Source organism: Caretta caretta, chromosome 1 (assembly GCF_965140235.1).
Source record: "Caretta caretta isolate rCarCar2 chromosome 1, rCarCar1.hap1, whole genome shotgun sequence".
Taxonomy (NCBI): Eukaryota; Metazoa; Chordata; order Testudines; family Cheloniidae; genus Caretta; species Caretta caretta.
The window spans coordinates 153,166,089-153,193,043 of NC_134206.1; the positions used below are offsets into that span (position 1 = coordinate 153,166,089).

Consider the following 26,955-nt stretch of genomic DNA (forward strand, 5'->3'; position numbering starts at 1 on the left):
GAATTGGTCTCTATTCCTGTTGTTTCATGTGATACAGTATTAGACCTTCAGAATGATCACTGCTCCTTTGGTGTAGCAGCGCTGCTTTCATACTGGTCTTGAACTGAATACACATATGTGGAAAGTTACACTAGTGTAAGGTCTAGGATAACTTTCAGTTCCTTATTAAGCAACTACAAATTCCATTTTTTAATTTAAAAAAACACTCTAGGGAAGTTAGGAAGAGGAGGGAAGGATGAATATAGGTGAGTTGAACAGCTGGACATGGTATGTCTAGGCTCGCCTAAATATTTGTTTAAAAAAACAAAAAAAGTAAAATTAAATTTAATCTTCCTCCTCAAGGAAAGTCTTTGGTGTTTTGTCGTCAATAAATCCAGAGATTAAACCTGTCCGAAAGACAGAGATTTGTTTGTCTTTGAGTTGTGGCTGTCGACAACTTGATAAGCTGCAGTCCGTGACATCCTTAAGAAATATGGACCAGGCAGTGTCATCCTTCCAGAGCCATCAGCTTTTATAGGGTGGAATGAGTTACAAATACTGAATGTGGCATACAGTACAATACACTGAGGAGTTGCAGGTGCCACAGTAGGTTCTTAAAACTCTCTGGTCAACATCCGTGTGCTATGGGAAATACACACCGCTGTTGATGAACCAGATATAGTCTATGGACATATGATTGACATACCAGCAAGCAAAGTTTATTCTCTGCCTGTTTTTTATTTAAGGAACAGTTTCTTATGGAGCTTCTTTCTTGAGTATATGAAGATCAGTAACAAGTATAAACACCAAATCTATACAAGGTATTAGGGCTCTGCGCTGCCCCCAAACATTCTGTGTCCTGCCACAAATTAGGTACTGAGCCTGAGAGAGCACCATTTCACCCGTGCCTATCTCCTGACTGAAGCCCTGCATTAAACAGCAGGAGGAAAGAGTCTGAGAAGAGCAATAACTCTGTTTCTCTTTCTAGGCATGCTTGCACAAAATGAAGCACTGAATTGTTTAAGATGGTAGTTTGTGTCTCATCTATTTTCCTGCAAGCAGCTTGCAATCTTATCCTGTGAAACAGGCAGTGAGGCTGACTCACAGTGGTGAATTACTGACTTAGATGTTCTTTTGTTTTTCTGTGCCTATATAACTTGTGTGTTCGTTCTATCTTTCTCTAAAATATGGTAGCTGGAATCTTTGTAATGTTGTGCACACATGCACATACATGGTGCTTTGATTTGTATCGCAATTTGTCTTTCAAACTTATAACAGGTGACTTCCGGCATTCCATGGTTAGCTAGTCCCCCAAATGGCAGATGAGCTGTTAAGTCTGTTATAATTACATTTAGGCTAAGCACCAGAATGTTGGGGGGGTTTCCCCCTCCTTTTGTTGCTTATGGAAATTCTGGTTCTGCACTTCTCATGCTCACCAATCTGTTGCTATGCTGAGTGTGTGAGGGATAATATATTGTGCTGGCTTTAATGAACATTCGCTGAATACTAATAGTGTTGATGCTGATTATGGACAATAAGTCTGTCCTGGCTTTGACAGCAACATGGGCTCCTTTGCACAATGTAGTGCAGAACTGGGGTTTCTTTCTGCCTTTTTTCAGTATTTGCAATTTAGGCAAGTGCTTGTAAAGTTTCATGGAGGTCTGAAGGTGAAACTAGTGGCTACTACTGGAGGGGCTATGGTGGTGAAGAGGGAGAAAAATACTCAAGAGAGTAGTGGAGGGGAGGACAACTTTAACATACGTCAGGCAATATACCCCCTAAGGTTTCATTTGTATAGAACAGTGCAGCCAGTATCATTCACAAGGTAGTATGATGGATCTGCTAAGCAGACTCTCATCAGCTTTCTCCCCCACTGGATATCCCCTTCCTCTTGGCCAGCAAAGGGAAAAGCTCCTGCACCTGGACGTGGCTGTCTACCACGCTATGTTGGGGAGTAGCATGGCTAGCTAGGAACTGCAGAGAAGGTGGATGCAGAGAGGAATCCCCAGGAACCGTACACAAAGCCACCTGTAGAACAGGCCTCTGAGGGTGCTGGATTCTACAGCCAGGTGCAGGTCTGCATGGGACCAGCTGTGACTGCTCAGGGAGCCAATGCAGAGGAGTCCCAAGGAGAGACACATAGCCTGACCTGGAACCCTGCAAGCTCCTATATGCTAGAATAGAGACTGGACTGGAGAGGGCATCCCACGCACTAGGCCTGAAGAGCCCTGACTCTTGATTGGTCTACCCCTGGGGCCCAACAAACATTTGCCACTATTGCTCACTTTGAAATGTAACCGTTTAAGAGTCTGTGCCTCCTGTATCTGCAACCTTTCCCTTTCCTGCTAGGCCTAGTAAAATACCCTTTCCCCTAGCCATGCATCTGAGTGGTTACTGGAACTCATCCAGGTTAGCACCTACAAAGCCTAGCTGCTGAAGCACTGACAGGGGTTGCCTCCAAGTAGCAGTAGCCTTGGTACACTACTTGGCCCTTAGGTGTTATGTACTCCAGCACTGAGCGGCCGCAGTAATTACAGCCGATCGCAACCTGACGGACCACAAGGAGTACAACTCCTTTGGTTAATAGCTATCCCAGAGCAACCAGCAGCAGAAAGCATGGTGGCCCAGAGATGCTGCTTATTGCTACGTTAAAATGTTAAATCTCTAGATCTGCCCCAGGGAGCTAATGGCAGAACCACACATGGGGGCCAGAGTTTCACCCTGTTTGGAGAACAGTGCACTCTGCTTTGAGGGGTGGTGGAGAACTCAGTCACTCCAGTGACCTCTGGCGAATGGATGTTGCCTGACTGGAGAGCAGCTTCCTAATGGAGGGAAGATCACCGCAGTATGGGCCCTTTGAGGGATATGGGAGCACAGAGTATTCTTGGGCAACTTGACAGTGCCAGTGGCTAGAAATATAAAGAATACAAAAAAAGAAGAGGGGAGGGGAAAAAAGTAACTATCAGGAAGATGATATTGAGGGCTGTGCATGGTAAATTCTTAACAGCCTTAAAGACTTACACCTAACCCACATCTTTTCCATTCTCCTCACTAATGCTGTGCATTAATATACTTGGCTAAATTGAACCGCTTAATATCACCGCCATTTTATAGCACATTTTCCTCACTAATTAATCTCTGAATCCAAGAGATTTAAAACAGCAGGGCCTTCCCTATAAGTGACGCTTAAAGGGATAATGTCCGATCAAATTTGAGTTGCTATTCAGATTTGGTAAAAATATTTTTTTACAAAAAACATATACAAGTTCATTTTAAAAAATTCCAGTGAACAGGTTTTGTTACCCAAACTAACATCCCCCTGAATGTCTGCAATCCAAAAATTGAAGGATAATGTTAGAGTGTGAGAACCAGAATTTGAAATTGATTACAAATAGACAATAAACAAAACTGAAAGTGACTTCTTTTCTTTGTCCCAGCTGAGAGAAATGCAAAACATAAATGGTATGAGAGATTAAAAGTAAGCTAGACTGTTACAATGGTTTATTTTAATAATATAAAATGAAGTTTATAGCAAATGCAATTAAATCTGTTTAAAATGTTTGTTTTTAACCAGAGCGCCTCTTAGGGAGTTTGAGGGCTTGTCTACAGAGGAGACGAAGAGGGTTCATGCTAACTTTTGGCCGGGGGGGGTTGAATTAAAATACCCTGTGTCCACATGACAAAATTCTTACTCCAAATTAACTGGCCACTTCTTGCAAATTGGATAACCCACCTTCAAAATGTATTATGTTCATTTCAGGATGAATCTGTGTGGAAGAAGGTTTGTATGGATGCATTTGTATTTCAGATTAACTTTGCTGCTGCTAGCAATACTTTTGCATTGCTTGGCACCTGGATTGACCTGCCTGTTTACCTGTGTGCCCTCAACTGCTCTGGGGTCATGTTGATTAGATGTCACTTCCCCCATTTAAGTGATGGCACACAACCAGGAGTACCCCCATTTGTGTTGATACACTCGTAGAGTTGCATGCCCTTCTCAGCATTACAGCAGCCATGCTTCGTACATCCATGTCGATCCAGGCAGAGCTTATGGATTTCCTTGAGATCTGGGGAGAGGAGTCGATCCAGTCCTGCCTTAACAGCAGCCACAAGAATGCCAAGATATATGACTGTATAGCTACGCAACTTACAAGTCTCAGTGCCACAACAGAGCAACGATGCTCCAGCAGAGTTATTGAAAAAAGCACTGGACAGCAACTGGACCTCTGGCAATGCTCCAGATACCCCTCTGTGATCAGGAGTTGGGCTGGATGCTTGCCAAGGAAGTCACTACTGAACTCGTTTGTTGTGGACTGTAATTCTCATGTGGGGTTCTGATAAGCTTATCAAAGCTCTTTGGCTTTGTTTTTATGGTTTGCTTCATCAGGACCCCATTAGCATTAATCTTGTACTGTGCTGTGTGTGCATTCAGTCCGGTGTATCGTTTTTCCACAGAGACTACATAAGTGTCTGTGTTGAATGGGCTGAGCGAGGGGGAAGAGGTGTTTAGGACGTGATTCCTTCCTTTAGGCTTTCATTCGGCAGACCATCTCTATTCAACAAAGCGTTAGGCATGTGCTTATGTCCTATTGAAGTCAATGGGACTTAATGTGCTTGCCATTAAGCATATGCTTAAGTGCTTTGCTATTTGAGGATGGATTTAAGCATGTGCTTAAATACTTCGCTGAATTAGTCTTTAATCTATAAAGATTTGCTAGGATTTGCATTTGATATGTTCAGAAGCATGTAATTATTTTCTTTAATCATGTTTATATTTGTATGTGCCTTCCAATATCTAAAATGTTCATGTTGTAACATGAATGAAAATATCCAGCCTCTACTTTAAAATAGTGGAGCAGGAATGGAAACAACAATGACAAGGACTGCGAAAAGAAAAGGCAGCAGGTGTTTTCTGTCTTACTCTTCCTTGAGGGGCCTCAGTGATGGCACTAGAAAGAGGCAGTTCCAAGCATCAGAAGATTACTCTGTGCTATCAGTGTACATCTGTTCCACTGAGTTGTTTTATTATATTTCAAGCAAAGAAGAATATCAGATGAAGGCAGGAGAAAGATGAACTTTTTTTAAAATAGCTTGAAGTCTGAAAAATACATAAACAGCCTGTGATGACAAAATTGCTTTTGTGCCATAAACCACTCCACAAGCCCTGTATTATTTGAATGCAGGAGTTACATGGATATGATATCTGATTCCTACAACGGAACAATACAATCATGTGCTGCCTCTAAGTATAGCTGGGCAAATGAGTTATGGGTAGGGGGAAGGTGGGGCCAGGTTCCAATTTTATTGTTGTTTAGACAAACAGGTGACGTGTGGCTAACAGCTGGTTTGAAGTATGTGTTCTTGGTTGTCATGGATTTAAGCATAGTAGGGACACTGTCTGCTGACCAGATTTAATCATAAATGGCTTAACTGCCAGTTGGAAGCAAGCATCCATCCCCACAAACACAATCTGAAGCTGACTGGCTGTTGACTGCTCTGGTTTTAATTCAGGTAGCTGCATGCTACTGTACAACTTCTTCACAAATAGCTATTAGACTGTAATTTACATGCACACTGGTGTTTTATGTGGTGGATCAGTATTCAGAAAGCACTACTGACTTCAGGGTTCTAATTTGTGCTTCACAAACTAATGATGCTGAAGGCATCTTATCTCTCTAATTACCCATTTTTGTTTGCAGATCTGGAATATGCCCTTTGATATTTCCAATCTGAGAGTTCTTTTCCTTAGACATTTGTTTATACATATTAAAGCTAAAAAGTTTCATGAAATTAGTAATGAAAATCCCCACAAGAAATCTATTTTTGCATATCATTTGTAACTAAAGTGCTCCTATTTTTGTTTTCAGCTGACTTTAAAAGTGGTGACTAGACCATACAACAATACATTTTCTCAAATTTAATGGAATATTTTATGTGTAAACCTCAATATGAAGAACTTAATTTTACAAAGATTTCCAGTGATTTGTCTTCAGAATGCTGGTTGAAATAGCCTGAAACTGATTTTTGTCATACGAAAATTACCATTTACTGTTATACTTTGTATTATGTTGGTGCCTAGAGGCCCAAGTGAGATCAAAGGCTGAATCTCTCTTCTATATGAATCTCTCTTTAAGAGTAATGTCTTTAATTAATGTATTTTGATTCCCTGTAGAAGAATCTTATTTCACCAGATCTACAATTACAGTATGTCGTCACTGCACGATTAGCTTGGGTGATCAGCACCTGGATTTGAGCACCCAGTTTAGCCTACCCCAGCTGTGAGCAGCCGCTCTGCCAAGTCCTGTCCAAGTTACTATATTCTCACTGGTGCTGCACTCACCCTGAGTGCAAAGATCAGACCTACAGTAGGTAGTGTTGTGACATTCCCTACTGGTGTTATCCAGACCAGTGATCTGCTAGGTCACTCTGATCCTTGACTCTGGGAGCCAGCCTTACCCTGCTCTCTTGTGAGAGCCCCCACTCTTGGGCTGTTCACGCACAGCCTCTGGCATGTAAGCTGCTCCTTGGATTGTGCAACCTAATGACACTAGCCAATATCTCCAGTCCCAAACACAACCCTAGGAACCTCCGTCTTGCAGTGTCCAGTTATCCTCTGCAAGCTTATATAAGTTTGTCGATTTAAGAAATAAATTGATATGTACCAGGCTTGTTATCCCAAGGGAAGTCTCTGACACACTTCAAACCAAATGCACTGCTTCAGGTAGAATAAACAAACAGATTTATTATCTACAGAGATACATTTTAAGTGATTATAAGTCAAAGCATAACAAGTCAGATTTGGTCAGATGTTGTTTTCCCTCTAAATCACTGTTTTATGAAATAAAAACAAAATGCATTCTAAGCTGCTCTTAACACTTTCAGTGCCCTCACAAATTTAGATGCTTCTCACCACAGGCTGGCTGGTTGCTCTTCAGCCAGGCTCTCCCCTTTGATCAGCACTTCAGTTGCTTGGTGTGGTGTCTGTAGATGAAGGTGGAAAAGAGAGGAAAAGCATGGCAAATGTCTCTCCTTTTTATCATGTCCTTTCTTCCCTCTTGGCTTTGCCTTCCCCCCTTCAGAGTCAGGTAAGTATTACCTCATCGCAGTCCCATACTGACCAAAGGAAGGGCGGTGACTCATTCGAACAGATTCTTTTGATGCTGCCTAGGCCAGTGTCCTTTGTTCTGTGAGGCTGAGCTGGGTTTGTTCCGTCCATGCCCTGAGGAGGTGTGAACTGCCTCTCTGCTCTTAGAGTTTTTGCATGGGCTTATTTTAAGCCATTAGGGTACATTTTCAGCCTCATAACTATATACATGGAATTATAGCCTGTAACAATTACTATAACAACTGTGCTCAGTGCATCATGAGCCTTATGAAGACACCCAACATGACAAACTTTGCATTGGATACCACACAATCATTTTACAAGGATGAACATGGCGGTGCGGGGTGTTCCCCCGAGGTACAGAGCGTCACAGTTGTGTAGTCTAGCAGTTTGTTTTATCAATGACAGTTTTTCTAATATTCATTAGAAGACTGTATTAGTTTTGTTTCCTTTTCATATTTTTAACCAGAACCACATTTTAACCCCAGAAAATACTAATATTATTCTAAGTGACATATTACAGATCTTGTTAATTGCTGAATAGAATACTAGTAAGAGAGAATAGCATATTACAAAACATAATGTTTAAACAATTAATGGAGAACTGGACAGCTAAGAGGAGCAGTAATGGAAGATGTTGTTTCCCCTCTAAATCACTCTTTCTATTCCAGACTTGATCACTAGTGTCCAAAAGCCATCCTATCTGATAGATGTTTGCTGACAGATTAAATGAATTGATGGTCTCAGTCTCTTTCCTTGTGGACATATGACCACATAACTAAAATCCCGATCACAGTTTGCACTAGTTGACATCCTTGTTGCAAGGCTAAAATCCAAGGATAGAGGTGCACAACTGCCATGTTGAATGAGACCAGTGGTCCATTTAGCCATCCAGTCTCTGATGGGGCCAGTACCAGGTGATGCCGAGGAATGTGCAAGATAAGCCAAATACACTTCTTATTACAGAAGTCTCTAGGGATAAACCAAGAACTGTGCCCCATTGTGCTTTGGCACTGTACAAATATCAAATAAGAGATAGTCCTTACTCAAAAGAGATCACAGTCTAAAAGACACGACAGACAAAGTGTAGGGGAATAAGATATAACATTCATGCAGAGTGAACAATGTGATGTCTTGCAATCATCGTGTTAGTGTCACAAACTTGCTTTTATTATTTAAGCCTTTTGGGTAGGGTTTGTGTAGGAGGAGATTAGTTAGAAACACAAAGGAAGAGGGGCTGTTGTAGGGTGGGGAGTAAGGGGAGCAGGGAGAAAAAGGAGGGAAGCAAGGAAGGGAGCATGTAGGGGAGGTGGAGTGAGGTTGAGGTTAAGAGATTGTGTGGGTAGGAGATGGAGGGGAATGGAACAACTAGGTAATACTGTGCTTATGGAGGAGTTTTTCCTGACTCATTGACTTCCATCTAGAAATGGATTGGGTTCTGCAGTAGCTGAAGTTTCGGCTGTAGTCTCAAATAGAGTAATCTATCTGGATATGATAAAGGCATGGATAACTTTGGTGAGATCTACAACTGAATGGAAGTTGACGTAATCTGCTGACAGCTAAAAGGTGGTCATCTGCACTCTATGTGTTGAACATATTATACTCAGTACATCAATACATTTCCCACATCTTTAGCCTTCTTGTGACCAATTACAGCTAAGTAGATATACTAAGTGCTGTTCTGGTGTCAAAAGTGTAAGGGCCAGACAGGCCTGATATATTGACAGCATCCGGAAATGTGTAATAACTCATAAAGGTCAACTTTCAACTTCTGTCTTAGCATCTGAGTTGGGTACAGTATGATTACAGTGAGTGGAAAAAGGATGGGAAGGATGTTTGCAAAAGCATTTGTTTGTTTTTCATTGTAAGTTTGCTTTTGTCAAGATTTTCTGACCAGTTCTTGGTATGATTATGGTGAGAAAAAAGGTGCTGGCTTATGTAAGAAAAACTTTACCTTCACTTCATATTAACAGTGTTTAACCCTTTCTGAAGGCAAAGACAGGTTTCTGCAATGTGCATTGTCCGTCTTTAGTTTATGTTCTGCAGTCATTTCCTTCAAACCCAGCATTCTAAATAAAGTCTCTTTAAAACCAGAAGCATAACAGGCATTCTGACATGGAGCTGCAGCTATTGGCATGGCTTTATTCAGAATTCTGCATTGTTACTCTCCATTTTAATTTTGGGCCTTTCCACACTTACTGTAATAGTGACCTTACCACTTCTACTTGGCAGAGGAGGGGAATGGTCTTCAGGTGAGGAATCTTTGTCGTAAGGAAAAGGAAAGGCATGAAAATGGTGCCCTCTTCCAAATGAAGAATGAATGCCACTTTTGTTTTCTCACTAGTCTGCTAATTAATTCCAGCAGCTGTTAATGCTTAAGGAAGGGTGACCAGGGTCATACTTTAGATCTAGGGAAGTCCACTAGACTTAAAATTAGAACCAACAGCTGTGTTTTGGTTTGCATGTGTCTCCAGGTTGCAAGATCCCTCTCCTACCCATCTGCTTTCTTTCTACATGCCAATAGGCATGGGCATTGAAGTTCAGAGGGAGAGGATTTTTGTTAATTTCAGTACTTTGCTCACGCTCAAGAGTGGAGCCGACAGGCTAACAGTGGAGTGTATAGAGCCAGCACCTTCAGTTGTTTGGCAGATTGCACAGCAGAGACATTTGGAATTTGATCATTGTTATTTTGGGAGGAGGATAAACTTTTCAGGAGCAGGAAGACAGTTATTTTTAATTGTGTCTCTATATTTTTAAGATGGGTTACATTTGTGGGACTGTCATGCTTGACAATGACATTTTCAAATAAAGTTTCCCCCCTCTGAGAAATGAATAGTACATCTAATTATCTGTGTCATCTTTTCTTCAACTTCCCCAGCTACTAAACCCATATGATGACATCACTAGACAGTTGAAATTGAGCAAAGATGGATTGTATTAGTTCAAGTGTCATTCTCTTGACTTTCTCTGTTCTGTTTTGATGAGGAAAAATTCAAGTGAACTGTGCTGAGACCACAAACCTAAAAGCCTACAAGACACCAGAATTGAGGAGAAGTGCAGTAAGCAGTGAGCTAAAGGGGCCAGAAACAGACACCTTTTTCTTGCTGTAGCCCTTATCCACAACTGTAGATCTCTTTTGAAACTAATGTGTTTTGTGTCCGTTCCACAATGTAAAAGAGGCACAAAAAAGTTTGACAATATGAAATCAAACAGAAAAATTAATGGTAGAATGAGATTCTGATTGATTAATTTGACCTCTCTCACTCCTAGGTCCTGCAGATGAAGGGCCTGTTCTTGAGCGATGCTGAGCACTCGCAACTGCTGTTGAAGTCAGTGTGTCGTATGCACTCAGCACCTCTCAGGTACAGGCTTTTTGCCAGGGCTTGGGGAGAACTGGAGCAGAATTAAGTCACTCTCATCTCTAACAAACAGGAGGACATGAATTATGTAGGGAAATAAACTAGCAGTTACTGTTGTACTTCTGTCTTCGCCATTGTAAATGATCAACTTTAAGTCTTCCATATATAAGACCTCCTATATCCATTAGTTTGCATTTGCCCCAAATTAAATCTCAGTGGATAGGAGATGCATCAAGCTTTTATTTCTCTTGACCAGTTTAAGGCAGTAATTCCTTTTCTCCTGAGCAACAAATGCTCTGCCCACGACTTTTTAGATACAAAAAATGATCTTATTTAGGGTTATATTTTATTTTTAAAGCAGTGTATACTGTTTTGCTTTCCAGTGATAGCACCAGTGAGTCTTATAGCTAACAATCACACACACTTTCAAAATTTACCCCTTCCTTCTTCTTTCACATTTATTTTTACTAATGGAGTTCCTCTGTATCAGCCCAGAAATGAGGGATTCTGATCATTTAATAACTGGTGGTTTGTGGTGCTTTTAAAATAAATAGATATTGCTCAGGCATCTTTCTCTTTTCATCCATTTGGAAACTGAGTATCTTGCATATTTCAGTGCATATTGGTTTCAATTGATTAGAATTCAAAGCCTAGTTGAAAGTTTCTCCTTACAGGTGCTGGAATACAATTCTGTCTGGATCCTATAAAGCTAAAGCACAATGCCTTTTTGTTAGTTATTGCTATTCTTTGTGTGTGTCTTTAAAAAATCTAAATAGTTTTACTCAACGCTCTCTGGCATTTCTCTGTTTGTCTGTCTGTAATGTGATAACTTTCAAAGACTGCATTTGATCAATTCAAAATTTCAGGTAATGTTCTAGGTATGAATGGGAAGAGCTCTGTTGATTTTGATGACAATCAGAAAGTTGGAAAAGCCTGATTTCCACTAAAATCAGGTATTTGGCTGATTTACCTCTTAGGTCACAATCACATTAGGGAGGCGGGGAATTAGGGAGGCAGGGCAAGACTGGGTGATTTTCCTCTTATGTCACAATCCCATTGAGAAGCTTCTGTATGCTGAGGAGGGAGCAATGGGAGGCATGCAGAGCCTTTGGAGTGGTGAGAGACACATAGTTAAGGGTAGAATGGCTGGATATTTTCCAATGGAATGTTTTCCATGGGACAGCTCTGATTGGTCAGAATCTCAATGTTCCACATGACATGTCATGAAGCATTCTGCATGAACGTGTCAATTTAGACAAAATTTTCATTGAAAGCCAGCTGGCTGGCTTGCCTGTCTGATTTCCTGCCAGCCAGCCAACCAGGAGCCCCTGGTGTGTGCAGTGAACTCAGCAACAGGAGCAATGAAATTGCGACCTTGTAGTTATTAATAAATACCCATTCGTGTATATTGTTTTAAATTCTTGCCGAACATAGATTATGAATGTTTTTCCCCCAGGAAAAAGGCTACCTCAAAATGAGGGCCAGATCTAATATCTGGTTTCTATGTTGAGGAAGTCTTGGGGTGTCCACAGATGTTAACAAACTTCCATGGTATGGAAAGGGGACACCAGTATTTACATTGAATATGGCCCTGTGACTTGTCTTATACTAGAAATCCAGAATAAAAATCCATTAATAATGATAATAAGCCCAGTGAAACAATACTCAAGAAAACAATTTGCTAATGGAGTTCCTTTGAATCCTGAAAGAGACTGTTCAGTGCTTCTGTGGTACTTTTGGATACTGGACTGTTTAAGAGGTAGAGACTTTCTATGCTATACTGCTGCAGAAACAAAGGCTTTTAATATTTGTGTGACTGTCTCTGTTCCATAGATCTCAACCTGGGGCTTGTGAAAGGGTGTCAGGGGATTGCAACTATCCTGCCCTTCCCATATAGCTACATGGGAAGAGTCCTAGATAGGTCCCAGCTACGTGGGAGAGGTGAGTCACAGGCTGGTTAAGCACCACTGATGCATTTGGTTACACAAGTTACTTTCTAAGAAATAGTTTATTCAGGTGCTGTGTCTGTAATATAGACTACCACAGAACGTTGGACAAATCTCATCAATTCTTCACTTTGTGATGCATTGGGGGGTTTTCTGGTGGCGAGCAGGTTAGAGAGGGAAGCAATTGCTTTTCAATTTAAAACCATCTAACTGATTCCTTCAAAAGGCATCAAGCTTATTTTATTTACGATGAAATTTTAGGTACGGAGAAACTTTCTCGCTTTAGATTGTTTTCATGCAGTTTATGTGCTTTAATGGATTGTTGGTGAAAGCGATGCCAGTTTTGACAGATTGTTGATTAAGGGACTGGGGGGCCTCCCACACTTTTAATGAAGCCTGGCACAGTCCTTGAAGTCTAAATTTTCACATATGGAGCTCTGGGCAAAAAAAGACAGGCCGAGGGCCCAGCAGGAATAATGGAGTGTATCAGCCCACAAAGGAGTGTGAGATAAGAACGTCAATGAGTAGGCCAGCAAAGGGGTCAGTGCTTGAAGCAACATGTTATGTTGGCAGGCCAAAAGGAGCAGCCTTGGGAGAGCTGCAGCCCAGGGTCTCAATCGGTAAGCACTGTGTGACCCATGTATCCAAAATGGTGGTGGTTACCCTGCTACCCTTGTGTTAAAGCAAGATTGAAGGAATGATTGTTGCTGGGCAGCTGCCAAAAAAAGTGTGTAAAAACTAACAACTACCTTCTCTTGCTGCAATGCTTTTTGTGGGAATTAGTGGTCTTTGCCCTTATTTTTAATAAATCTTTAACTCCTTTTCTTCTTTCTCCTCTGTTAATTAGCATCAATGGTTACCTTTTCTGAGGAGGAGAAAGTATTTGGGCCTCACAGTTGTGAGTGTGGAACACAGCATCACAAAGGTAGCAGCTCACAGGCTTTCCCTCTGTGTATATCTCAATAGGTTTGATATCTTCCCTATTGAGCAATTATTTAAAATAAACTGTTACGACTGCTTCAAAAAATCTTCACCTAGCATGAAGATGAAAAACGCTTTTACTGTCCCAATGTTTCGTGGGCTGTTGCTGTAGTTTGAGCTGCCACAGATTTCACACCCGAGACAAGATAGTGCAGGTTGTTTTAGGTGAGTTAAACTTTATCTCTGGTTTTATTCAAGCTCTTAATGCTTGTTTTACAAGCACCTTTCACAGCAGCTACATTTAAGGGCAGGGGGGTAAATAGAATGTTGTACATTTAAGAGGCCAAATAAAGCACCTCTTCCTGGAAATACATCCAGAAAGCCTATTCATCAAAATAGATTACATGGAACTCTGTGTGGTGAGAGCAGGGCAATTTTCGAGCATTGGAAAGAGCTTGTAACAAACAAACAATTAGCACTAAAAAAAAATCCTATCATTCTGAAAGGTTGGCTATATAAACTAGCCTAGCTCTGAACACAGATGAATCAGACTTCCCCTGACACGTTGTGAAAGTTATACCAGTAACGACACAGATTATATTTTTCTCGCATATATTGGGTATAAACATGGTTTCTGTCTAATTCTTATTCCTCTATTTTAACTATAGATAGGAGATCGTTGTGGCAGGTACAAATAGTTTTATTCTGTAACAATCACAGTACTAATTCAGGACCACGTGGAATTTCAATATTTATCTCAGGTTTCAGAGTAGCAGCTGTGTTAGTCTGTATCCATAAAAAGAAAAGGAGGACTTGTGGCACCTTAGAGACTAACCAATTTATTTGAGCATAAGCTTTCGTGAGCTACAGCTCACTTCATCGGATGCATGTAGTGGAAAATACAGTGGGGAGATTTTATATACACAGAGAACATGAAACAATGGGTGTGACCATACAGACTGTAACAAGAGTGATCACTTAAGGTGAGCTATTACCAGCAGGAGAGCTGGGGGAGTGGGGGGACCTTTTGTAGTGATAATCAAGGTGAGCCATTTCCAGCAGTTGACAAGAATGTGATAGGAACAGTAGGGGGGGGAAATAAACATGGGGAAATAGTTTTACTTTGTGTAATGACCCATCCACTCCCAGTCTTTATTCAAGCCTAAGTTAATTGTATCCAGTTTGCAAATTAATTCCAATTCAGCAGTCTCTCGTTGGAGTCTGTTTTTGAAGTTTTTTTGTTGAAGAATTGCCACTTTTAGGTCTGTAATCATAGAATATCAGGGTTGGAAGGGACCTCAGGAGGTCATCTAGTCCAACCCCCTGCTCAAATCGAGTGACCAAAGAGAGTGAAGTATCCTCCGACTGGTTTTTGAATGTTATAATTCTGGACGTCTGATTTGTGTCCATTTATTCTTTTATGTAGAGACTGTCCAGTTAGGCCAATGTACGTGGCAGGGGGGCATTGCTGGCACATGATGGCATATATCACATTGGTAGATGTGCAGGTGAACGAGCCTCTGATAGTGTGGCTGATGTGATTAGGCCCTAAGATGGTGTCCCCTGAATAGATATGTGGACACAGTTGGCAACGGGCTTTGTTGCAAGGATAGGTTCCTGGGTTAGTGGTTCTGTTGTGTGGTGTGTGGTTGGTGGTGAGTATTTGCTTCAGGTTGGGGGGCTGTCTGTAAGCAAGGACTGGCCTGTCTCCCAGGATCTGAGAGTGTGAGGGATCGTCCTTCAGGATAGGTTGTAGATCCTTGATGATGCGTTGGAGAGGTTTTAGTTGGGGGCTGAAGGTGATGGCTAGTGGCATTCTGTTATTTTCTTTGTTGGGCCTGTCCTGTAGTAGGTGACTTCTGGGTACTCTTCTGGCTCTGTCAGTCTGTTTCTTCACTTCAGCAGGTGGGTCTTGTAGTTGTAAGAATGCTTGATAGAGATTTTATAGGTGTTTGTCTCTGTCTGAGGGGTTGGAGCAAATGCGGTTGTATCGTAGAGCTTGGCTGTAGACAATGGGTCTTGTGATGTGGTCTGGATGAAAGCTGGAGGCATGTAGGTAGGCATAGCGGTCAGTAAGTTTCCGGTATAGGGTGGTGTTTATTTGACCATCGCTTATTAAATGCACCACAGTGTCCAGGAAGTGGATCTCTTGTGTGGACTGGTCCAGGCTGAGGGTGATGGTGGGATGGAAATTGTTGAAACCATGGTGGAATTCCTCAAGGGCTTCTTTTCCATGGGTCCAGATGATGAAGATATCATCAATGTAGCGCAATTAGAGTAGGGGCATTAGGGGACGAGAGCTGAGGAAGCATTGTTCTAAGTCAGCCATAAAAATGTTGGCATACTGTGGGGCCGTGCAGGTACCCATAGCAGTGCCGCTGATTTATCTCAGCCAAGCTTGCTGCTGCCAGTGAATCAAATACACAGCTGCCCAGGAACTCTGGTCATTTTTCAGGTCCACCATCTTCTGAGGGGGAGAACAGTTCATCCCAGAGTAGTTCTTCACAGCAATCAACCTACAGGATGTGTGTATTCAACCTTCTGGTAAAATTAACATGCAATCAAGTTCTTTGCTTTGCAGTGACATCTATTCACTGCTAATGTGTTGCGCTATCCTGTTGCCTAGCATCAGCCTCAGAGGTCTTTAGAAAGATGTTGGTAATGTTAATGGTTCATATTTGTCAGTAGGAAGTAGGTATGCTACTGTTCACACAACAGATTTGTTAGAGTGGTGTGTGAGGAGATGGCAAAACAGAACTGGAAACTGATTGTGGTCTAGATGGAAATATGTGGTAGGGAGTGAACCAAAAAACACACTTCGCTTGGGAGCATGGACTTTGTAGCTAATGTCAGAGTACCCTGAAATAGAAGGCATGAGTGACTGAGATTTGGCCAGGTTTCCCCAGTAGTTATATACATGCCACGCATGAGGAGGGTGCGAATGGACTTCATTAGGCATTATAAGTTATTGCATAGTAAATGGATGCCCGGATCAATGTTACACGTCCACATTTCAGAAAGTTGATGCTAGTTGCATGGAAGAAGGGTCAACGGGGCTGGATTATGCTGGTCCTGATCTCTACAAAAGTTAAAGCATTATCCTCCTTTAAATCTCTCCTTAAAACTCTCTGTGGCCCTGAAGCCTAAAAAAAACTTGACAGCAGTTAGGCTGTTGGTATGCTGGGACCAGCACGTTATTATGCTGCCCCGTATTGTCTCATTGTTGTACTCCCTCATCGGTCGGTCTGTCTATCCAGCTGTTTGTTGTCTCTTGCCTAGAACGTAAGCTGTCTGGTGCAAGGACTGTTTTTTTATTCTGTGTTTGTACAGCACCTAGCACAATAGGGTCCTGGTCCATGACTAGGGCTCCTACGCGCTATGATAATACAAATAGTAAATAATAATAATATAGGAATGCTGTGGTTCTCACAACAGCAAACTGTAGTTTTCCCCTGGACTTAACAGGCTGATTGAACATCTGCGTGAATGCCCAGGAGCCTTGTGAGGAATCACAGGACTACAAATGAAACTTGGCTATCAGTCAATTTCTAGGTTTCAGAGTAGCAGCCGTGTTAGTCTGTATCCGCAAAAAGAAAAGGAGGACTTGTGGCACCTAGGAGACTAACAAATTTATTTGAGCATAAGTTTTCGTGAGCTACAGCTCACTTCATCGGATGCATTCAGTACAAGTACTCCTTTTCTTGACACTAATGCGGTTTTCTTGGTACTGTGGAGTATACAGGATTCGTTGAGAGAACAAGAAGCTTTCATTCATTGTGATGTGTGAGCAGTGACCAGGAGGGAGAACCAAAGGATCTACTGGAGGAATTGTAACTTCCAATGTTCCAGGGAAGAATTGTCTTCCCAAACCATTTCTGTGGAGGGTGACCATAGACATGTGGAAGAGGATAGGTGACTACCTAGTTTGTTCTACTTATGCAGTTAATAGTGTTTTGTATCTTCTAAACTAGCCCTTTCCTCTCATGTTAATTGACATTGTCTTTTCTCTTCGCTTTGATGAACTGCGCTCTGAAAGGTTGTGCTTTCACTGGTCAACCAGAAATGTGTATTGACATCAGTAGCTGTTATTGATGCAATAAGGATTCTAGGGCATCTGTAGCACTCTAATGAACAGTCGTGATCCATAGAGTGCCATAAATCCAAGCTATCACTGCCATAAAAGATACGGGTTTCCACATTGCTTTAGGAATTGCTATATGTATGTGGCTGGCCTAGTTAAAGTTATCTGATGTGGTCAAAAGGGATTCTCCCTGCTTTCCTCTTGAAAACTTCCAATTGTGGTTTATAAGATCCAGCTAATCTCAGTACTTGGCTGAATATTTTTAAGTCTTAAAATTGCCCACTACAATAGTTTGAATTTCTCAAGTTGTTCTTAACTCTGCAAACTTTAACTATGAATACCTCTTTCTAGTTCTGACATGTTAGAATTTTGCCAAAAGAAAATGAAAGTATAGTCATAAATAATGAGCAAAATTTCCTTCAAGAGCCACACTTTATGTATACATCCTCCCCCACTCACCCTCATATATACAGTCTTTTAAAAATATGCTTCTCATCTGAGTCATGACTTGGATAAGCTAAACCTGTATTTCCTTTACTCTATAGTCTGAAGATTAATTATGCATTTTATCACTTGGTTCTTAGATCAAAAGAAATGAAACTGCAAAAGCTGGGGTAATTTTTTTCCCCATGTAGTTGCAGTGTTCCCAGAGCTCTAGTCATTAGCATAAGGAAATCCCTCATCTTACTGGTCAAACAGTGATCAGAGCTTCTTTCCAAAACTGAAGGCAACACTTTACGTAGGTCAAGTTAGGGGTTCTCAGACTCTTTATTAGTGTGGACTACACTTTAACAGAAAGATTGCCCTGTGGATTTTTTCTCTCCCATTCATGATCACATGAACTACCGCCTCTTCCTTTGACTGTATTATTTATTATTTGTATTACTGTAGCACCGAGGAGCCCTTGTCATTGACCAAGACCCCCGTTGTGCTAGGCGCTGTACAAACAGCTAACAAAAAACACTGCGTGCCCTAAAGAGCTTACAGTCTCTGGCAATAACAGCAATTGCTTACATTGAAAAGTAATTTTAGGAAAATATTAAAATGTACTTTTAACTTTATACTGTGACTTAGCAACTGGAAACAAGGTTTAGCACCGTTGGCCTAATCCAAAACTCAATGAAGACAGAGGGAATCTTTGCATTTACTTCAGTGGGCTGTTGATCAGACCTACTGAACCAGCTAGCTCTCTGCAGACTACCCGCAAATGATCCAGGGACCACTTTCCCTGTTGTCCTCTTTTAAAAGGCAGTCTCAAGCAAACTCTTGGGTTCTGAATAATTTCAGGTTCGGCAGATAGAGAGCAAGACCGGATCTTTCCTTTCCTGCTAGTGTCTTCTGCAGCCATTCAAAATAGTCGATTTGTTTGTGTTCTGAAGGCAGGGGTGATGGATGATGCTTTATTTGTTTAAGCAAAGCTGCCACAGTAAATACAAATTGACAGAAGCTTTTTTTGGTTCCGGCCACCTGAATTCTTTATTACATGGATGAAAGGCACAGACCTGGTTTTTATCATCCTACTGCTAATTATGTCACCTTATTAATACTGGGGCTGTAGTCGTCATGCTATCTCCAGGGAAAATCTTGAAACTCTTAGCAGGCCCATGAGGAAGCCAAGTTATGCTTTTAGTAGTTAGCTGATAAAGTGAGTGTAGCTTTGTTGCTCTGTGTATATAGACTTTTTAAAGATGTTTAAATATAACTATTCTGGGAAGCAGATCTTGGCTCATCTTGAAAGTTAGTAGGAGGTGGATTCTAAAACCTGAAAGGTTAGTACTACTTGCCCTGTATCTGTCCTGACACATCAGTCCTAAAACATTTGTCTCTGTGATGGGGGCACACTAGCCCTTAGTGCGCCCCTTGCATCAGGGCATGGTTTTGCCATTATCTTCTGCTCCAGCACCTCCTGATGGCCGTCTGCCTCTTGCTGGCTCTTCTGTGGGTCAGCCGTCTGGCCAGGTCACAAAGCCCAAACCCCTTCTGGGATAATGAAATGTCCAGCTGTAAGTCCAACCCAAAGAGATCCAAATAATATCTGCTTCTGCCCCTCTTGGGACAAACTAATAGCTTTTTCTCAAGCAGCATTCTCCACACTGCCTCCCTTCGCCTAGGACGCTAGCGGCTTACCTCTGGGGTCTCCCTACTCTCATTTCTCAATACCACCTCCCCCCCACCGGAGCTTAATCTGCTCCCTATGAGTTTTTCCCAGTCTGCTGTAGGCTCTAGTTTACAACTCCCCCAGTTATCACTATGCCCTAACTCAGGGCTTCCCCCCATAGGAGTCTGCACTGCTTTGCCTGGGTTCCCCCAGGGAGAGAACTCTTCTCCTTCCTCTCATGTGGAATCTCTCCTTCAGTGATCTTCACCTTCCTACTCCCTTCTCAGGAGCCAGTTTCAAAAATGTAGGACTTTCTGGTCTGGAGACCCCTGTCAGCTCTCTTCCCCGTGCCTAATCGCAGGTGCTACCCATTGTCTCCCTTCCCCGAGGACCCTGCCAGCTTTTTGGAGCTCTTACTGTCAACTGCAAGTGCTTGTTCAGGGTTTGCCCCCACAGAGGCCTACTGTACATCTGGTGGGTTCCTCCCAGCTTGCAACAATTGCAGACCATCTCCAGAGAGCCTTCCCTTTCTCTTTCTTCCTCTACTCAACTTCCTCCTTTGTACTGTTCTAGCAGCTGCTTTCTAGCTCAGCTGCTCCATTACTGTGAGCTAACGGGTGCCACCTGGAACACCTGATTGCTCCCAGGTGTAGTCCACAGGGTCGTCATGGGGCCAGTTAGGCCTTGATCCTTCCTGAAAGGTCACTGGCCCCATGACAGCCTTGAATGGAAGACATATTGATCAGATCTGTACCTCTGCCACGGTTTATCATGATGATTGACTTGATCGTGACCTGAGCTACTCTGGGAGAAGAATATACAGAGGAAGGGTGGGTGTCTCAAGTGACCAGATGTACTTGTTCCCCTCATGAACTATGTTTGTTTATCTTTAAATGTAAAGTATAGCTACTCATAGCCCCTCCTTTCGTAATGAGCAGAACCCTGCAAAGTTCACAGGTAGCTGTGAACACACTTCAACCCTTCAGCGCATCAAGGAGTAAAGAGATGAAGAGTCAATAAGCACTTGTGTTTATGATTATCAGATAATTATTAAATTTTCCTGCATAAAATAGCAGAGGGGTTTGAAATTTAAAGAATGTTAGGTCACAGTAAGAGTTGCTTGTATTTGCTGAGGATACACAGAAGATCCTTAATGCTGTGGTAGCTTTTGAATGACCGGAGAGAAGAATTCTACTTATACAGGACCTTTCAGCTGAGGATTTCAAAGCATTTACAGACATGTAAGCCAAATAAAACCCATCTGGTAGATGGTGTTATCCAGGAACCAGGCACAGGGAGGTTAACCAATTTGCCCAAATGTAAGAGACAATATCTACAGGAACTCATTGTCCCCTATAGCACAACATCCGTTTTCTATAGCTGTACCATTCACAGGGCTGGCTCTGAGATTCTTCTGTAAAGCCTGTCTGGTTGCACAGTCTGTCCTTCTCTGTCTCTGTTGATCTGCAAACCAGGGAGACCCAGGTTCCAGGGAAGGCTGTGTGCTACAGAGGAATGCACAGATCAATTTCAAACACATTTTCTAATCTGTGATTCACAGCCCCCCGACAGTGAAGGTTTGCTTGGAGCTCCCATAATATCAGCTAATGCTCAATAGAGAAAAGCAAGAAAGAGGGGACATGAATTGCACGATTTACGGGTATTAATAAAAGAATTTCAACCATTTAGATTATTTCCTAATGTACATATTTGTGCTGTTTCCTCTCTGAGGTCACTTTTAAATGCCTTCATGTTTCTAAGGCTCTTGTATGCTATAACTATAGTAGTAAAGAACGAGGTCAGTGACACTTGTTGTGAAAGCTATACTTGCACCCCTGGTCTCAGAAAACATCCTGACTGTGCCTTTAAATTATTTATACAGTGCCATATGGTAGGTGTGCATGGCATTTTACAAATAGATGAAAAGACAGACCATTGCTTTAAGGCGCTTATTGCATAGCCTTTTGTATTAATGTTTATGGCAAAGCCCAGGGACTGCATTCAGGCTCATATCATTGTTGTACACCGTTAGACATGGCCCCTCCTCGAAGGAACTTGTAGTCTAAGAAAGCCCTTAGTAATAAAAAGGTAATTTCATCATAACGCTATCACGCTGGCAGAATCTGGATGGCAAAGTTGAGGTTTTCTCATGAAAAAATGGAATGAACTGAACAAAGCAGACCACCTTGAACTGCACTGCTCTCACTTTAAAATTGAAATACACAAAGGAGACATCTGTCCTTTAAAATTATTGCAAAGTGGTATTGCATTCAGATCAGCTAATCTCTTGTTAAGTAGCTTTGCTAACCTAGATTAATTCACTACGGGGCAACTCTGCTTCTAAAACTAAAGCAACAGAATCAGAGTTGTGAGCTATATTCTGCCAGACTTAGCATCTACCAACCTCACCCCCTGGAAAAGATTCAGGAAATTGGTAGGAGGTAAACTTACATGATTCATATAAAATTGCTTCATAGTAAGTCTTGATTAAGGTATATTTAGCCTCTGATGTTACCCTGAAGTTTACTGAGAAGGGCTTGTATTAAGCAGAATGCCCATAGTAAGGCAGGGGTCACAGACCTGGGAAAAACCAAAGGGCCAAACTAACAGATTATGTATTTTCAACAAAATGTTTATTTTTCAGCCTTTACGGATGGACACACATCACCGTGCTCTAGTCTATTGAGCCTGACACATAGGTCAAGCTGGATATAGAATTAGGCTGATGGGGCGGTTTCAGATCAGACGAGGGAACTGCTTCATTAATCAGGTCGACGTCTGTGGTGCCATGCCTGTTTCTGACCCTGCTGGGAGGAGGAAATATGGAGAGGAAGGTGTAGGACAATACATATCTGCCTGGCTAAGTGCAGTGTGTAAACAGAATGAAGATTGAAAGTACAGACATCTTGCATGCACAATTACAATCAATAGCAAGGTCCCACAGCATTGTTGCATTTCAAGCCAGAAGCTCAGCAATGTCCTGATCCCCCTGCATCCCTCTTTCCTCAAAAAAGAAAAAAAAGGAAAAAAAGAAAAAAGACATTTGGACCTAATTACAGGATGGAACGTTACAAGCTAGAACAGAGGGCTAGAAATAAGAATAAACCTTGAGATTGCTTGTGGGTAGAATTAGGAGTCAGTCATACTTTCACTCCTGTTCAATTGAATATTGATCATTGAAGTATCTGCAGAGAGAGCTTCCTTCTTTTTCCCTTAATAGTTTATAATTTGCTCCTAGTGATGAAACTCCAGGTATACCATGGGCACATTGGTGTGGAACATCCTTCACTCTTTCCCTCTCAGTGTGAAATTGATAATGGTGGTTTGTAGGATTCTATGTCTCCCTGCCTGTTCTGGGGTGTGTTTTTGAAACCCATGTCAAGCAATATTTTACTAATAAGTAATAAGCAGAACAAAGCATTAGTAGTCATCATGGCTCTTTTGTTTCTAACTCTGAATATACTGTAATGTAGTAAGCCCTAATGTAGCATGCCTCTCTAAGGTATAAACAGACTTAGACTATAAACGAGCAGTACTAAAGGGTTGGTAATTGTCTTCAAATAGCTGAATAAAAATGTAGTTAAAACTTCTCTGTATCATAAGTCTCGTGGTCTCTCTCAAACAGAAAGCATCCTTGGCAGGGAGGCCCAATCCTGCTCTTCTTAAGGACAATGGCAACGCTCCCATTGACATCAGTGGGAGCAAGAACAGTCCTGTTGCCTAGCTGGATGGCAGAGTCCATTCTTTCAGTTTCTATGCTCCCCAACCCTTTCCTGGCATTTAACTTCTTAATTTGAGCTGACTGGAAAAAACCTATGGACAAAAGTGGGGGGAGAGATTTTTTCTTCCCTAGAAATGGGTGAAAAAATAGGTGAGGGAGGGGAGAAACTTAAATTGATATTAGTCGTCTGCAGTAATTTACACCACCAGATGGTAATTGTTTGACGTTAAATTGTCGATTGATCTGGTACAAGATTAGATAATCAATACTTTTTTAACGAGCCATGTGAAAGATGAACAGAAGTGTGCTTTTATCTTCATAGTGGGCAGGAGAGGGTACATCTCTGCTGATATCTGTCTTTGAAAGGGATAAGAGACATTTCAAAACCCATGGTGGTGACTCAGAAGAGAGATTTGGGTGGGGGTCATGAAAAATAAGAGGAGATTGATGTGTTTCCTTGACACTGATGAGCTCCAGTGCAGAAGCAGATTGGAGGTGTTTCTGTGAAGCAAATTTTGTAGCCCCAGCTAGGTAATAATGGCAAAGACCCATGTGCCCAAGGCAACCAGGGGCCATTGTAGGCAAAAGGCAGCTACAGAGATACTTCTGAATGAATAATTCCTGTGGATTTTTTTGCAGCAGAAGTTTGAAAGTTGTATAGTTATTTCATATTTATATTATAGTAGCAACTAGAAGTCCCAGTCAGAAGCCGGGGTGCATTTGTGCTGAGTGCTGTTCCAGCACATACAAAGACAGGCTTTCCCCGCACAGCTTACCATCTTCCAAATGTTGCATGTGTGTGATTTAGCCAGTACCTGTTGTTCCTGCACACTGTGTGCTTGCAGCAGTGGATTCTGCCAGGCCCAGTTTCCATCGAACGCTTGAGTCAGGTTTGTGGCGTGTACAGGAGAGGGCTGGGTTATTTGGTGAGGTAGACTGAGGGGGAGCAAGGGAAGCTATAACACAAGGTGGAGTGTGCTTAACCACCTAAGGCATAGCACAGGGAATCTCTCTGGGTGGGCAGAGACAGTGTTTCCAAATGTGTGAGGCATGGGCAGCGGAGGAAGCTTCCTCTGGGGGGAGGCTAACTCCCTGTCCTGCCTCTTCTGCCTGCAGCCCTACCCACACTGCATCCCCACACCCTTCCCCACTCAGCCCCTCCACCGCACCTCCTTAAGGGAAGGGGGATATGTAGAATTAACCAGATGAGCACAGACAAGCCCTTCTTGTTCTTCAGAATCTCTGCTTTCACTGGAAAAGGAAAAAAAGGAGGTCCCTCGCTGTTGTGGTCAGAAAGCAAACCCTCCAGCCGTGAAGCACATGCAGCAAATGCAAAGGCACCTGCCTGAGATGGCAGGTAGCCTGAAACAAAAACTGTGAAATGTGAACTTGCCCTGGTAATTTCAGTGGATGCTGAGTTGGATGTCCATGAGGATACTTTCAATGTCAACATGGTTAACAACTGACTTACTCAAAATGTGTAAGACAGGAGAGGAGTTGTTTGTTTCCCAGAGTGTGCGGGGGTGCAAAGGCATAGCTGCTGGAGAGAGGAAGGGGCATGGGAGATGTTTACATTAAGATGGGTAGGTCTTTAATAGTATACGGCAAAGCGGGGGGTGGGGAAACACCATTGTTTTCATTTTCCTAAAGAGGCTCAGCTGTCAAATGGTTGTGAAACACTGGGTAACAGGAAGGGAGTGGAAGGAGAGATGCCAAGAGGAGGAAGTTTAAAATGGGATTGCTCTGTGACATACCAGAGCTGCTCAGGATGCTTTGTTTGTTTATCTCTGCCACCACCTTTCCTCCCTCTTATTTTTGTTTCTCTGTTTTATTTTTGTTGTCTTCTGTTTTTCCTGTGGTCTTTCCTCCTCATCACCCTTTATTGTCTCTTCCCCCTCTTCTATTCTTTTCCTTTCCCCTTACCCTCCACCCAGTTTGTACACAGTCCTTCCCACTGATGTTCCTCAGATGTGCTTCTTATTACTGAACAGCTTCGCCCAGCATAGCTCAACCTCCAGGACAGGAAGTGCTGTATCTGGATAGCTTCCTGATTCTGCATTGCTACATCTTTGCTTCCTCAGCTGCAGGTAGAACCAAAGAACACTTCTTTGTCCTGCTGCTACACTGTAGTAGGACTAGCAAAACGACTGGGACAGGAAATGAGAATAATGTGCCCTAGGCGGTCTGCTTTCAGTCAGCCTAAATGACACATCAAGAAGCTGCCTCACTTTTCTCTTCAGTATTGCCCCGTCACATGGTAGTGGGGAGGGATCTCTCTCAAAATGGCTGACTTGTTTTTTGGTGCAGCAAAAAAATGAATGGAAGTCTCTTTGGGGAAATAGGGCATGACTGTACTGGCCTAAAAGCTTCTAAGCAAATGCCAGAGTAACCTAACAAATCTTCTAAGACAGAGAACACTGAAGGGGGAAGAGGGAGAACCTGATTCCAGAACCTTCTTAATATCCACCCCAGTCTCTGTGCTAACTTTCCTAGTCCCTAGAGATGGTGTTTAGAGTGGCGATAGCTGAAAGGGTTGGATCCTCACACAGTGGTTTAGGGAATGCTAGAGTAACTCTGGTAGATCTAGGAGAAAGGGTTTGCAGAGCTAAAGCCCACATAGCAGGTTATCACAGTCTGCCTTTGGGCCACACAGTTAAGATGATGATACACATGCAGACTTCAAGCATTGTGATATCAGTTCTGATGTACATTATATGTTCGCGTTAAGCTAATATTTGAGTGATTCCTGTAAAATGCAGATAATAGATGTGTCTGGTTTAATGCCTTTTTTCCCAAGTTTTCTGAAAAAGTGATGTTTGCCTTATTTATAAAACAAACTCATTGCCTTACGTGTTTGCGATTCAGTTTAGTCCACTCAGAAAAAAAAACTGTGTTGATGTTGAGGGGGAAGGGTGTAGAAAGCCATCAATTTTCCTCACTGTCCACTAGATGTCAGCAGAGAACATGCAATATCTGCCTCCTGCTTCTAGCATCCATTTCAGTATTAGAAATATTATATAATGTGGTTTCAGAGTAACAGCCGTGTTAGTCTGTATTCGCAAAAAGAAAAGGAGTACTTGTGGCACCTTAGAGACTAACCAATTTATTTGAGCATAAGCTTTCGTGAGCTACAGCTCACTTCATTGGATGCATACAGTGAGCTGTAGCTCACGAAAGCTTATGCTTAAATAAATTGGTTAGTCTCTAAGGTGCCACAAGTACTCCTTTTCTTTTTATATAATGTGGTGATTCTGAAACTATGTCAAGATCATGATGGGTGGGGAGTTTCCAAATGCAAGTGGTGGGTGAAGAGTTGTGTGTCCAATTGCTGTCAAACTGTTTACTTCATCTAACATAGAGCACAGTGGCAAAGTTTCTTGAATAGGAAAGATTACCTGATTTTCTTATCCCTAATCCTCCACACTTCCTCTAAAGTGACATCATGTCTCTGAGGCTGGGAAGACTAATACTGAAAGGTGTACATCCACATAGTGAGGCAAAAAATCGCTGATTTCAGTTGTTCAAAGAACTTTGTACACAAAGCATGTAGTACGTTCAGTAGAAATGGTTCATGTTGATTTCTGGTGGCAGTGGTGTTTCTCCTTCGGGCACGTTTTGGAATATATTGTACATTTCAAATGGCTGAGCTTTCGACCTAAGGCCTTGTAGACGTGATGTATTCTTTGCTTGTGACAATGGTCGGCATGATGGTGCTTAGTCCTTTGACCTGCAATGGTGGCTTAAT

The 26,955-nt window shown here is 42.1% G+C and overlaps 1 protein-coding gene across 1 annotated transcript in view; it reads left to right on the forward strand.

Annotated features, from left to right (window-relative positions):
* The window catches only part of TSPAN7 (tetraspanin 7), a 192,600-nt gene that overhangs the window by 130,202 nt on the left and 35,443 nt on the right, over positions 1 to 26,955 (forward strand). The window lies entirely within an intron of this gene.